General features: G+C 40.0%; 1 protein-coding gene across 1 annotated transcript in view; it reads left to right on the top strand.

The window, feature by feature from the left end:
* The first annotated feature begins 5,797 nt into the window (after positions 1–5,797).
* The window catches only part of LOC134671501 (uncharacterized), a 36,323-nt gene continuing 26,585 nt past the window's right edge, over positions 5,798–15,535 (top strand). The window contains exon 1 of the mRNA XM_063529367.1: positions 5,798–5,887. The gene's annotated coding sequence lies outside the window, so the exon portion shown is untranslated. The remainder of the gene's footprint in view (positions 5,888–15,535) is intronic.

Below are 15,535 nucleotides of genomic sequence, written 5' to 3'. Positions count from 1 at the left end.
TTGCATCAATTGTGCGAAATGCGGGTAACTGCCGCTGCCGAGCTTCAGATTATAGCTCTCGTGTACACGGACATTAGAATTATATTTGATTAAGGCGAAACTAGTGCGATAAGGACAAGGCGAGAAATCCCGCGTAAAAATCTCAAAAATCGAAGTTTTTTTTTTTTTTTATTATGCATGGGTTTACTCATGGCCACAGACTAGCCGAGGCGTAGACGTGGCCTACGATGGAGCGAGCTCGCCCAGAAGGTGCCTGTTCACTCTTGATTTGAAGGTTGCCGGGTTATAAGAGCACGGAAATATAGACGCCGGCAAGGAATTCCATTCCTTGGCAGTGCGCATAAGGAAAGTAGAAGCAAAGCGCTTAGTGCGAATTGGCGGAATATCTACCAAGTAAGGATGGAAACCGGCCGTGCGTCTAAAAGTCCGATGGTAGAATGGGGACGGTGGAATGAGCTCGTGTAGCTCTTGGGCACACTCCCCGAAGTGCAACCTGTAGAATACCGACAGGCTGGCGACTTTCCGCCGATGGGCCAAAGTCTGAAGCTTAGCCGTTAGCTTCTTGTCGCCAATCATCCTCCTGGCTCTGCGCTCCACTGAGTCCAAAGCGGCGAGTTTAGTACTTAAGAGAAGAGAAGTTTAGTACTCGACTGTTTCCTCCTCCAAAACTTAACCAATCCTAACCAAACTTGGAAATCTAAATGATTATGAATTTATCTGCGTCGGACCGTTTTGCTTTTTTGGCTAATTGATATCAGATTTGAATACAACGCCTCTCATTGCGGCATAGTCAATTAGGCCATTATGGCCATTTTTAAACGGCTCTAGCGCCTTAAAAGACAAAAATATCAAAAAAAGCAAAACGGTCCGACACAGATATTGACAATATTAATCTGTGTTGAAAAAATAAATGCTCTAGCATCAAAACCCACGGAGGAAACAGTCGAGTACGGTTGTATGGAGAAATCACCACTCCTCTTGGCTCTTAAGTAGGTATATTATTATTTAGTTATCGCGCGTATTGCTGCGACAATACATGTAGGTACGTACAAGTACGAACGAAATACACGGTACCTAACTGAATGACATTGGTTAAATGTCATTCTGATTTCTGATATCAGTGTAGTGTACGTTCAAATTGACTTAATAATAGTAGTAATACTAAACTCTTTATTGTACAAAAAGACATATTAAAAATAACAACAATTGGTAAGAAGTACAAAGGCAAACTTATCCCTTTGAGGGATCTCTTCCAGTTAACCTTTGAGTAGATGAGAGGAGACAACAAATTTGAAATTGGAATGGCTCTTAAGCAGGCCACTGACGAGCCTTCCAAATGGATGCCGTTACAATGGATTCATCCAAATGGACGGCATCCTAATACTAAACATTGTACGTTTTTGGTATTCACGGACCGATTTTGGAATGTAGCCACGCTATTTGGACTGTTGGAAGGTTCGTCAGTGGCCACCTTTACGGCTGTTGTGTGTGGTGGTCATTATCTTGTTAGTAGGCCACCAGGTTCTTCCCCTTAAAGTACATAATTCCTATCTCCATTGAAGGGATTTCTGTAACCAGTATAACAATAGGTACAATACATTACGTGGAAATATTACTCATCCCTTAAGTGTGTGGCGCTCCGCAGCAAAAGGTACCTTACGGACAATTAGAGAATAACATGGACGCGAAAAACATGGTGCGCGACATATTAGGCCGTCGACTTAGGCAGAAGGGGGAGGCCCCCGCTCCGAGTCGTTTCTGGTGCAAAGGCTATCCATAGCCATCCAGCGCGGCAATGCCGTGAGTATTATGGGCACTTTTGCACCGGAAGCGTCTAGGAGCGGCAGCAATGTTTAGTTAGTAACTTGTGTGTGTTTAGTTTGTAAGTATGACTAACTGTATGTATGTATTAGAGAATTAATTGGGCATCATTTTTAAGAGTAGTGGACACTGGACAGCCAACGGGCATTTTTTTACGAATGCGGTGATGCTCTGTCTCTTTGAATTACGGAAAAAAAATAGTACATTTCGATGCTAGTGCGGAAGGTATGTCATTACTTCACGAGTACCGAGATATCTTGCCACGAGCCGCAGGCGAGTGGCAAGACTCGGGACGAGTGAAGAATGGCATTTCCGCACGTGTATCGAACGACGTTTTTTAATACAGTTGCGAAAAAATAAGAAAAACATTGTTAATCGTACACTAAACAAAAGTGGTAACAGTGACAGCTCGGTTAGACGTCGTCTTTAAGTATATTATATCTATGGGCGTTTGACAGCTATTCCGTTCCATTCAGTCAACTTATTAAGAACGGAATTTTCAATATTGAATATTAAAAAATAAACGTGTTATAATGATGAAGAGGTAAGTAATTAAATATGAAATATGTAATATTTTTCGTATTCTTACATTAACGGTAGGTTTTTATGCTGATTACGACGTTTAAAGGAAACTAATATTAACACTCATCAATAAGTAGTCGTGAATTGGAACAAGTATAAATTTAAAAAAATTGGAAAAGTAAAAAGCACTAGTTCGAGATAACCAACTTTCCGCACGCTAAACAGCTACGTAAAGTAGCACTTTTTGAGCAACTGTATTAAAAATATATTTAATATTGCTACATGAGATAGGTATTACATTAATCGGTTTTCCCTTAGGTGTTGGCATTATTGATTTTACTCATTTAATTTATATTCAACATTATGGATGGACGAATAACAGGTAAGTATTTAATACATTTTTTATTTATTTTTATTAAAAAATTTATTCAATGAAATAAAAATATAGAAATAATTTTGTCTTTTTCGGGTTCCGTATTTTAATATTTCTTATAGTGTTTAGGGCCGGCAATTAGATGATACCTTAGGAAAAGTAATATCTGATAAATCTGAATTAAATAAGTTGGATTTCATACCTAGTAAAACAATGTTTTTGCCAAATATGTATCTAAAAAATTGCCAAGCGGACCCCAGGCTCCGATGAGCCCTGGCAGAATGACAGAGGGGCAAACAGAGGGGCTACCGCGAAAATCGAAGTCCGCAAATTGCGGGGAATTTTCTCTGTCAGTCTAATTACGCCTTCATTGGAGTAAAAGAGAAAGATCCCCGCAATTTGCGAATTTCGGTTTTCGCGGTAGCCGCTATGGTACTACCCTATCAATTATTTTCTACTATTCATTGTCGCATTGTGCCTACGCGCATCCTATGGTCCCTTTTCGCACAGGACGACACAAGATAAATGTTTCACATTCATAATGCAGTAATGCAATCGAAATGCACACGTTTGACTGCGCTGTTACAGATAAGAAAAACATAAGTGTTTTTTTGAATTGTGACTAGTTCTTCTAATGATAACGATAAGGGAATACAATATTATCTAATAATTATGACTAATATATAATAGTTAGTTATCAATGTTTAAAGTTAAAATATTTACTCATAGAATTGATTGATTTGTTATTAATGTTATTATGAATTAAAGCCTGACCAGGAATATACCGGGTGTGGCCTGTAACACGAGCAAATAATTAAAACATAGATTGTACTTCTCAAACGGTGTCACTTTTGTTCAACAACTTTTAAAAATTATGAAGTATTTAGACTCTCTATTTTTGATACAAAATAAATATTATCTTCAATGAACGCCATCGCCACGCCATATCATTGTGATTGACGTTGCTTGTCACGCCTTAAACATAACACAATTCGCAATACATTGCGTCTCAGAATAAACTTTAAAGTGTATTAAAAATCAAACCACAAGTCATTTTTAAAAGTCGCTGAACAAATGTTGGTCAGTTCAAACTCCTCATGAGTGCAGCATAGTTACAGTTTAATTTTTTGCTCATGTTACAGGCCACATCCGGTATATGATCATGCCACGCGCCATGTTGCGGAATTTCACTGGAACTGAACCCAGAACGTGCACAATGTGGAATGAGTAGCCTTCTGTAGGTATTTCCTTTGCACTACGATATGGGATTCTTCAAGGAGCGGGTAGGTATTTAGGGTTTTTAAGGGTCGGCAACGCTTAAGTGGCTCCTTTGACGTAGCTTATGTTCATTGAGCGACGATGCACGATGACCGCTTCCCATGAGGCGGCTCGTCTGCTCGTTTGCTGACTATCACTTAAAAAAACTAATTTCTTCACACTATATAACTGTCACCCTAAACATGAGAATAATACTTCTTCTTCTTCTTCTTCTTCTTCCGGCCTTGTCCCATTTCTAATTGGGGTCGGCTCTCCTAATCCTCCTTCTCCAGAGATATCGTTTCTGGGTCGTCGCTGGATCTAAATTGTTACTGGAGAGATCCTTTTTAATAACTGACATCCATGTAGTAAGGGGTCTGCCACTGCCACGAGGATATGGTCCCGATATGAGGCTTAACGCACTTTTTGTCATGTGATCATCTGATCTTCTCATGACATGGCCGTACCAGCGTAAACATGAGAATAATACTCTTGACAATTATCATATATTACTGGTCAGGCTTTAGTAAAAGTTACATTCTATGGAACATGCTAACTATGTAAACAAACCACAGTACTGAAATCATCATTCAGTGACAGTTTCAATATGACGGTTTGTTTACATAGTTAGCAAGTTCTATAGAATGACACTTTAGTAAATTAAATGTAAATTTGCGTTAAGTCTCATTTTATATGGGTTTTGACCAGCGCACCAAGCGGGACGTTTTGGAAACTGAAAATATTTGTCAAACAATGATCTTGTTCGTGAGCGCTCAAACTGATTGGTGCGAACAAAATATGACTCCAGCCGCCATAAGGTACCTTTTTTCGTGGAACGTCACATTTTTTGACCCTTATTAGGCGTAGCTCACTCCGCGAATTTGTAGCTTTGCTACAGGTAGCGAAAACTACATCCGTTCGACCCCAATTTTGGGGTTTTCATAAGCCGTGCGTGGCGCTGTCGCCACCTAGCGGCCATATCTGTGCTGATCGTGACAGACGCGTTTTGTTAGAGAGTGAGTCTTCTGTACCTAGTACTATTATTTATTCTGTGCCCTTATGAAACCAGCATGGTGCCCTACTTCCTCGATATCAGTCTGCCCGATGCGATGATATCATTTTTATTTCGCCAGATGTTTTAACAGAAACATTTGTTTCAGTTCTCTTATCTGCATGCATTGTATACTGTCCATAGGTACGTCAGAATTAAATACAGCGAGTGAAATAAAGCTCATAAAATATATCTGTCCTTGAATAATTCCACAAAGATTAGATTAAGTAGGTACATGGGGTCCCAGTGCGCACAAGTTGTTCCCAGAAATCGCGAAGCGTCTGGTTGACGTAACTGGTGACCGAAGAGCTGGCGGCTACCTCGCACAACTTATTCTTATTATTATTATTATTAGAGGGGTGGTATCCGATCTGTCCAATATGTTGATCAAATGTCATTGCGTCTCAATCTCTCATTAAGCAAAATGTGAGACAAAATACCTACACATTGGACAAAGAAATTGGAGAGGTGGAATACCACCCTAACGCATATTGCTAACTTCAGACCTGAGTCCAAGAGAGCCCGTACCCGTTTTGCAACTAACTTCACATCGCTGCGCGCGCTGATGCATACCTGGGGGCCTACCGCGAACCACGTTCCACGTGTTGCCTCCCTGTCACACTTACGTACGAATTTACAAGTGCGACAGAGAGGCAACACGTCGAACGTGGTTCGCGGGTAGGTCCGCTGCGTCCCCTGCGTCCTTGCAAAAAAGAACGAACGATTCCAAAACCAGTTCATTCACTCATCTCGTTCAGTTGATCAACAACGACGCACCGTGTTGATCAATTTAGTATCAGTTCGATCGCGGCCGCTATCAGTGTCGGTTCTTACGTGTTTGTGTGTTGGTAAAGAAAAAAAATGTAAGTTAATTTTATTTTTACACTCTCATTGGTAACATCGCCCGTTGATTTTAATTGCAGATAAAATTAAAATGCAATTTAGCGCGTCGTTTGAACATAGCTTTTATAAATGTTTATAATTTTCGATGATACCGGTTTTGAGAAATTTATATTTGACACAAATTGCCCTTCATTATTTTTGACAATATATTTAAACATAGGTATTTGTATTTTAAAATTTTATACTCTTCAATATCAAATTTCTTTGTTAGAGATTTGATAAATTTCAGAGGTAACGCTCCTGCAAAAATAGGTGCGTCTTTTCACCAACTACCCCATACCTTAATACCAGTACATTATCTAATACCTACCTAGGTACGTATAAACAGAATTAAAATAAATTAAAATCTTAAACTATTTCCATACATTGTTGTCATGCACATAAGTAAAGAAAAATATTGACACACAATCTAGACTGCGTAGTTAGGATTCAAGGTAATACCTACATTATTTTTAGTTTTTGTCTGAGCCTAGTAGTTTATATCTTAGCCTAGTAATACCAACATTCTCTTTATGTTTTGTTTATTTTGTTACTAACCAAAGACATGGATAATATGTATGAAATAAAGCTATTCAATAAAATTAAAAAAAAATCGTCTAAATGCGCACCATGAAAATGTTAAAATTAAACAGTTTAAATATATTTCTAACTCGTGGTGTTTTAACTTGAGAATTATCAGAACAAAGTGCATAGAACGGGCGTCGCCTCGGTTCCATGGACGCTTCCCTATGGAGCGACTTTTTTTTTCTACCGCCATAACCGCACCCACAGGTCTCCGCCATCTTATTTTAGTGCGTAATTTTTAACTTTCGTTTTTACATACATTATATACATAATGTTATAGCTTTTAAGCTCTGCTAATACTAAGCCGTACACATACCTACATATTTGTACGTGGTTTGGCGAAAAGGATCCATCCTCAAAAATATGTCATCCAATGAATGACTTTTCTGTTTGACAGAAATTTCAAATTTTACAGTTTTTTGTGGATTGGATTATTGTCTCTAAATTACGTTTCAAGCTGTAACGATTTATTTGTCACTTGTTTTAGTCAGGTTTTTTTGGATAACTGACAATTTCTGTCGCTAAAATTCTAAATTAGAACTCCGGTACATCGGCGTTAATATGTTAACTTAAGATTTGAATCAAGTCAGTCAAAAACACGAGGCAGGTAGTACTTAATGCTACGATACGATCTTAACCCCCGCCTACGCGTTGTTTTGTTTTCCTTAGATTCCCTGTTTTGTAACTGTTGCATACAATACGTTTTTGACTTTTGAAATTATTGTCTACCTACATACCTAGTTACACTGTAAAATTTTGGATATTATAGCAAATGGACGTAAAAAGGCGTGGCGTCTGTTTGGAGCCTTCGTCGCTCCCCTCGTTTGTTTATGACGTCACGGGTGTACCCAAATGACTAGTAAATAAAGCGTCATATAGGTACCTAAACAATGTTTGTAGTTATGTTTATATTATGTATTGACTATGCGAAATGTGTGGTTAGGGTAATACAGCCGTATTCGAACAATGAGATACGTCAAATACTAGATATTGAAACGATATGGAATAGATATGTCAATGTCAAACAAGTGTCAAAAATGACGCTTTTGTTTGAAGAAATGTCAATTTTGACACTGACATATCTAATCCATATCGTTTCAATATCTAGTAGGGTGTATTCGGGTAATACCGAATGTCGGATAATTCCGAAATTCACATGAAAATCACCCTAAATTCATCATAATAAAAGTCTCTTTTCGGAATTATCCGACAGTTTTCGACATTCGGAATTACGCGAGTAAACCTTAAGTATTTGACGTATCTCATTGTTCGAATACGGCTGATAGGTACCTACAAGGGATGACAACGCACGGGAAAAATGTGCATTCGGGCGACACTCCTTTCGGGAATTCTCGGCTCCGTTCGGCTTAGCATAGCTAAGAGCAATTATTAGGTACAACTTGACGTCCCTTTGAGTGCCCAACCACAGATAAGATAATGACTTGTATTTTAACGACCCTAAATAGCCGAAAGGGATAGTGCGATACATTAGAAAGGGATATGATGATTCGTCCATGAATCGCTGTCAAACTTCTGTTTTTTATAAGTTTTTCTGTACAGTATTACTATTACTTAGGTATTCTGTGGATTTGTGCAAATTTTTGGCATATGTCCAGCGGGATAATTTGCCAGCGAACGTTTTAGGAACGCTCAGATGATATAGGTGACCTTTGATGATTTCGCCAGTGTAAAAAGTGTCCTCTTAGAATACGAGGCGGGGTTGTTTGGCAGGTGCTTTTATTAAAATGATAGCTGAACCACTACCACCAGTTTTGACATTGACAGATACGGTCGCGTCTTGTAACTAACGCTACGTCTTACGTAGGCGAACAACGCACGAACGCGGCGCGGCGCGGCGCGGCGAAATCAATCCTTTGATGCCCATAGAAGTGTCCTACGTAAGCGATCTCGTTGCGAACGCGGTGCGGCGCGATTTGCACGCGAATGTCAGGCGGCGCGGCGCGGCGCGGCGCGGCGGCGGCCGCTTTCGCCGCGCCGCGCCGCGCCGCGTTCGCGCGTTGTTCGCCTACGTAAGACGTAGCGTTACTGTCTATGCATCTCGCTCGCTATGTACTCTCGTATTAGTGCAAGCGAGATGCATAGAAAGTAATTTACGTAGACGCGAGCCGCGCGAGCGTATCTGTCAATGTTAAAACTGGTGGTAACCGTACTGGACTTTACGAATAGCCACGATGGATTTCCCAACTACAGAACCCTACTCTGAGGGCATACCGCGAACCACGTTCGACGTTCTGCCTTCCTGTCACACTTACGTACGATTTACAAGTGCGACAGAGGCTTTCTGAGCATGCTCCTGGCCGGTTTTATTTTATAGTTTCGTTATCTGCCGGCGCCTGCGAGCCAGGAAGCTTTACTTTACTTCTCTCAAGGCGTCATTACATCATCGCCAAAGATAGCTACAAAACAAAAGGGTGCCTTGCTTTAAATAACTTTAATGGCCAGATGGGGAATGAATGCAGGAATGCATTGTTTGGTCACAAGGTTTCTTCGTGCAAAGTGCATTTGGACGGTGGCAAGCAGGGACCGGCGAGATGCAACGGATAGTTGTTTGGCCGGATACCGGATATTCGGCCTAAACATCGGCCGGATATCCGGTATCCGGCCACCGAATATTCGGCCAGCGGAACTATACCTACATTTAGGTTTTTCAGATGCGCATTCTGCATGTTTTACCTGTTTCCTAGTAAACGTTCGCAGACTCATTTCTAGGTACAAAATTAGTGCGCGTGCAAGTCAGTGGAATGATTAAATTGTTTTAAAATAATATACATGTACACGATTATGACCGTGTCTGTTTCTTAAATCCAATTGGTTTTGCTCCGAAATCAAGCAATGTTACTATCCGGTATCCGGCCGGATAGTAGGTCCCTGAATGAATGATTGAATGAATGATTTATTCACTTGTCCCTATCCGGTATCCGGCCGGATAGTAAAATAATGGCCGGATATCCGGTGCATCTCTATTAGTTTTGGGCGTGATATTTCGTAAGGCTTTTCTTACCAAAGCCGTTGCTAACTAAAATCCTTTCATTTTGCTTTTTAAGCGCTTCATACGAGTAAACTGGATACCCGTTCCTAAGCGCTAACCTTATGCTATTTTAAACTTTCTTTTTGTAAAAATAGAATCGAATATTTCTCGATCATGTTTAAAGTAAAGGACTGGGCATCTAGCTGTGCTAGCTGTCATATTTTTTTGAATTAGGAAGGCCCTTTCATTCTAGCCGTATCTCTGAAACGAAAACCTCTTCTTAAGAGCTAAGTCAAATGAACGGGTTAGCAGTTCTAAGGGAAAGCCAATCGTTGGGACTATTCGATAAACCATTAAGGCTGACTTGCACCATTCCACTAACCCAGGGTTAAGCAGTTAAACTGTTAACCCAGTGTCAAATTGTACTGTAAACCATGGTAACACGTGGTTTAAACGGTTAACCCCGGGTTAGTGGGATCAGTGGGATGGTGCAAGTGGCCTTAAGTCATTTAAATGCTTGTTTCTGGGAAGGAGTGGACTGGTCCCTGGCGTATGGCCATAGTCAACACAGCATCGTGGGTTTGAATAACGGCCAAAAATATACATTTTGATACTTACGACCCCTCGCCTTTATTTGTTTTGCTACCTGGGCCTGGGATACTTGGTGTCGTGCAAAAAAAGAGTCAATGTTAGGACTTTATTGTCAGAATTCGAGTAGAAAAATCGAAAAAAGGTACCTAATTAGCTATTGTTAAATGTGGCGTTCCACGAGAAGAGGTACGTTATGGCGGTCGGCGCTTACGCTTTTATTAACGACGCACCAATACTAATGCGATGTTACGTGACGTAAGCGCCGACCGCCTTAAGGTACCTTTTCCGTGGAACGTCACAAATAACAACGAATTGTGTTATAAAACTTTTCTGTAATGTTAATATCCAGAGAGGAATATGAGGTCTACGTTTGTATTCTTGTTTCCTCGGATTCCGGTTAGGTACCTATGTTCGGATTGTGGCGTACTAAAATAAATCCGGGGAATCAGGAACTAAGGGCTCAGCCTCATTTACGGCTCGGCCACGACATTGCGCTACTTGCGAAGGCGGCATCAATAACCTATGGTGGTCGCTGCCGCCGTCGCAAGTCGCGCAATGTCGTGGCTGAGCCGTAGACGGCGCGAGAACTCGCATGCGTTAATATTAGTTAGGTACAATGTGGACCCTTGAGGTTACATTAACTCGGCGCCCGATCAAATAACGCAATGTCAGGCGTGGCTCACTCCGCGATTTCGTCGCTTTGCTACAGGTAGCTAAAAGTACATCCGTTCTGCCCCAATTTTGGGGTTTGCCATAAGCTGCGCGTGGCGCTGTCGCCACCTAGCGGCCATATCTGTGCTGATCGTAACAGACGCGTTTTGTTAGGGAGTGAGTCTTCTGTACCTAGTCATCATCATCATCATCTCAGCCATAAGACGTCCACTGCTGAACATAGGCCTCCCCCTTGGACCTCCATACGTGCCGGTTGGAAGCGACCCGCATCCAGCGTCTTCCGGCGACCTTAACAAGATCGTCAAGATCGTCTGTACCTAGTACTATTAATTATTCTGTGGCAATGTAATTAAACTCGCATGAGAGTTCTCACACCGTCTTAATGAGCCCTAAAGGCTAGGCCACGATATTACGTGACTTGCGACGGGGGCAGCGACAACCATAGGTGGGAACGAAATGTCCGATCGCTGTGCATCGCTCCAACACCTAACCATAACCATAATAGGAGCGGAGGTTGCGGGTTCAAGTCCTGCCGGAAGCGTAATTTTTCCATTTTTTCCTATAATATAAAATTTTCATAACCATAGGGTTATCGCTGCCGCCGCCGGAAGTCGCTCAATGTCGCGGCCGAGCCGTAACCCCGTGCGTCCGTGCGATAAACTTTAAATTAATGCCAAACATTGAATTTCAACTCAACAACACGTTGGCGCAACGGGCTTAAATTCGCTTGGCCTATATTCGGATCCTACCAGAGACAAGATATTACTATAAGACTGACAACCATCATGATTTTAGTACATATATTGTTTGAATTTTAGCTTTGTGAACATACGTATATACAGTGTGGAAAGATAATCGGGCCCTGGAGGGAAACTACCTTAAATCCTTAAGCTGGCTCATTTTACTTAAAGGAGACATTCCTTTATTTTTAAAAAGAAACAAAACTGCATTCAAAGATTTTCTAAAACTCGCTTGCCTCGCCCGGGACTCGCACCGACTAAAAATTCCAAAAAATAAACACTCGCAATTTTATTACACTAGTCGATACAGTTAATGTTAATGATAACATTTCTCCAAGAAACATAAGGACTTACACTCGTCTGTCGTACAAAACATCCATAAAATCTAAGTACTCAAGATTTATTTAGACAAGCAAAATTGAAGAAAAAAGGAAAAATCTGTGAAGGCAACTTTGTTTCTTTTTAAAAATAAAGGAATGTCTCATTTAAGTAAAATGAGCCAGCTTAAGGATTTAAGGTAGTTTCCTTCCAGGACCCGACTTATCTTTCCACCCTGTAGATATAGATGAGCACAAATATTTGTTCCTGAGTCATGAGTGTTTTCATGTATTTAAGTATTTATTATGGCTCCTCTACACGATGGCCCAGCGCCGGCCACTACAAGGAACGCAGCCATGCGGTAGAATGAGATAGCAATATCACTTGCTCCCTCTAACGCATAAATGCGTCCCTTGGAGTGGCCGGCGCTGGGCCATCGTGTAGAGGAGCCATTACATATATTGTTGTCTGAGCATATACCCACAACATAAGCCTTCAGTGAGCTTACTGTGGGACTTACTCACCGCAATACCAATTAGCGAATGATATCATAATCCTATCTCCTTTACCTTTATTAAGACCAATCAAGAGTGAAAGAGATGGCATTATGACTTCAGTCGCCAGTTGGGTATTGCGGCTACTATAGACTATCTGTATATGTATAATATTTTCACTGATTACTGTCTGATCTGAGCTTCATACTCATCCCTCATTCCACACCACCATTCAAAAATAACTCTTACCACATCACAATAAAGCTTCGTTTCAAACAATCATCGATTTGTACCATCGTGTACACTGTTGACTGACTTTATTTGAATCTTATTACCAAGAGATAAGGCTCAAGTATGATCAGGTTAGTACCGCGTGGGTTATTCAAGGGCACCTTCCAGTGCTCCGAGACGCCAGACCGGTTTGTTTTTTCGACAAGACGTAATCGATTTTTTTTTTCATTTGTTTCATACGGATTCTTTAGTCGCTAGCAGTGTTTATGTTTACTAACATAATATATAGGCTATGGTTAAATTAGGCTAGGGGGGTCATCCATTAATTACGTCACACGTTTAGGGGGTGGGAGGGGGTTAAGAAAATGTGACATGTTGTGACATGGAGGAGAGAGTCACAAATATCGTGACGTCATTTTAACTTCATCACTATTCATCAGTAAACGAAAATTAATATATATTTTTTTATTCGCTGTACATTTAAATAATGAGGTTTTGAAAGTAGGTAATTTTCGTTCCTAATTGGTTTTGTGTTATAAAACTACTAATTATTTCTTTTACCAAAAATATTTTTTTATTAAAAAATAATGCCGAGTTAGTATTGCCGATTTCGTTGAAAACAAAATTGCCTAAAATGTCACGTCACACCTGGTGGTGGGGAGGGATTTGCAAAATGTAACCAAGACCCCTCCCCCTCCTCCTTGTCACGGAGGGGGGGAGGGGTCAAAAAACCTAGAAATTCGTGTGACGTAATTAATGGATGATCCCAGGTTGTTCGTGACTTTGTTTACCTTGACATTAACCCTTTATCGTCTCTCAGAAACAATGTTTTTATTTTTTTCGTACCAGCTGCTATCGAGAAGCTAGATTTGCAAACAAGTTTTTTCTTCACGTTTTGAAAGGCATTATATACTCATTCGTTCATCTACTAACTTTTTAGCTAGGTATTAGCAAGAATATGTAGGTAGGTACCTACTCTACGAGGTGTCTTTTTAGTTTTTAAGCCCTTAGCCGAATTTGTCTAGTTAAATATACGAGTAGGTCAAACTGAGCAACTTTTAGTATGAGACGAACCACGAAATCGCAAAGAGTTTTGGCTCTCCAAAATATGGTTCTCTTATTTATCGCCGAAAATGGTATGGCCGATTATCACTTCCCAACTCACGTTTGGCGGAATTTTATTTCGCCGAATTTTCATTTCCCAAATTATCAAATGGTTTTTTTTTATTTGCCAACCGCACAGTTCCCAACTAAACGTTTGGTCTGTGTTTTATAATGCCTATTTTCAAAATGCCAACTTTCATGTCGTAGAATGTTTTAGTTGGCATAATATACACTTAGTTGTTTATTGTCTGCCAATTGTTTCATTTGGTCAGACTGTGCCAAAGGGGGGCCGTTTTGTAGGAATAACTTTTCTCTAAAATCAAAAATGGCCGAGATATTTGACACGAAAGTTGGGATATTTGACCCGGAAGATGCTGTGTAATTACGTTTTTTAGGTTGTTGAAAAAAAAATAACCTCGAAGACTAAGGCGGGAGCAAGCTCCCGCCTTAGTCTTCTAACCTAACCATGTCCAAGTCGGCTCTGCCCAGGAAGGTCTTGCTCGCTCGCTTCGCTCGCTCGCTGCCACTGGCTTCAAATATTAAAATATACATTTTAAAAATTAATTTTTGATTTTTTGGTATGTATCTTTTTCTTATTTGTAACTTGTCTAATGTATGAAAAGCGAACTGTAGCCTAAACGAAACGTTATTCGTCCAAGAGTTGTTCGACCAAGTGAAAGATTTGACAAATGATAAGTCTCCCAAAAGTTTAGAGGCGTTATAATAATCTGCTATACAATAATTCTACCAATTGAAACGTTGTCATACAAAAATTTGCTAATCGTTAGTTGTCAAAGTGAAACGTCGGCGAAACGTTGGTTGGCAAATGAAATTCCGCCAAAGATAGTTCTGCGAAAAGGCAGAACACCCCAAAATATACTTACCTATGAAACAGCCAATGTCGGCTTTAAACTCTCACGTTTTGTACACATACCTACTTATTTAATTACACAAACGGGTCTACCGTAGGGATTTAAGGTAAAAACAATTAAATTATATCGCGGTAGACCTGTTTGTGTACCTAATTAAATATGTAGCCAATTTTTTTCGAGGATTCGTTTGGTGCCTGCTACAGTGCTGCTATACCTTTTCCCCTTTTTAGTTGTTTTTCTGATTCCTCAACTGTCACAATTCGCTCAATATAAACGAATTTTCGCCCTGTCTCTTAATAATGATATGACATGATATTAACCTATTAACCGGTTTATACGAAAATTATTCCAAACTTGCCACCGACGATAATAGTTTTTTTTAAGATGACGGGTGGCGGCCATCTTTATACCCGCCCTCCACGACTATGATGTAGACGCACATTGCTTATTGCCTCCCGGACTAGAAATGTTTGGAATTAGGTATTACACATATGTGATGAAGCACATAGCTTAATAAAAATTGTTTGGGTTATGTGTGGGAGCTATGCATAAATAACTGCTTTCACTATATGTAAAAGTCATGTCAAGCCAGATAGTTACAACTTACAAGTCAATCGGGATATTTAAATGCGTCTCTTGTGGTAAATGCGTATATTGAGGATATTTTTGAAACGCAACATAATTATCATAACTAATCATAGCCATCTGTATTCAAAGTTCTGTGACAATACTTCGAACAGGGTTGTAATAGAAAGAAAGAAAGAAAGAAAGAAAGAAAGAAAGAAAGAAAGAAAGAAAGAAAGAAAGAAAGAAAGAAAGAAAGAAAGAAAGAAAGAAAATACATTTATTCACGTCATCATAGTTACAAAACCAGTTAAATTAAAACAAGTTCACAACATAGTTCTAAAATTTTTCGTTAAGAAAAAACCTTTAGAAGACGCATTTACCTTAAGTGACGCATTTATCCGGGTGACCTGCACCCATAAATGACTTTGACTTAGGTGTCTTAGGTTGATATCATGTCATATCATTA

This window comes from Cydia fagiglandana, chromosome 15 (assembly GCF_963556715.1).
Source record: "Cydia fagiglandana chromosome 15, ilCydFagi1.1, whole genome shotgun sequence".
Classification (NCBI taxonomy): Eukaryota; Metazoa; Arthropoda; class Insecta; order Lepidoptera; family Tortricidae; genus Cydia; species Cydia fagiglandana.
Note: the sequence above shows the minus strand (reverse complement) of the source record. Positions and strands in the feature narration are given on the sequence as shown.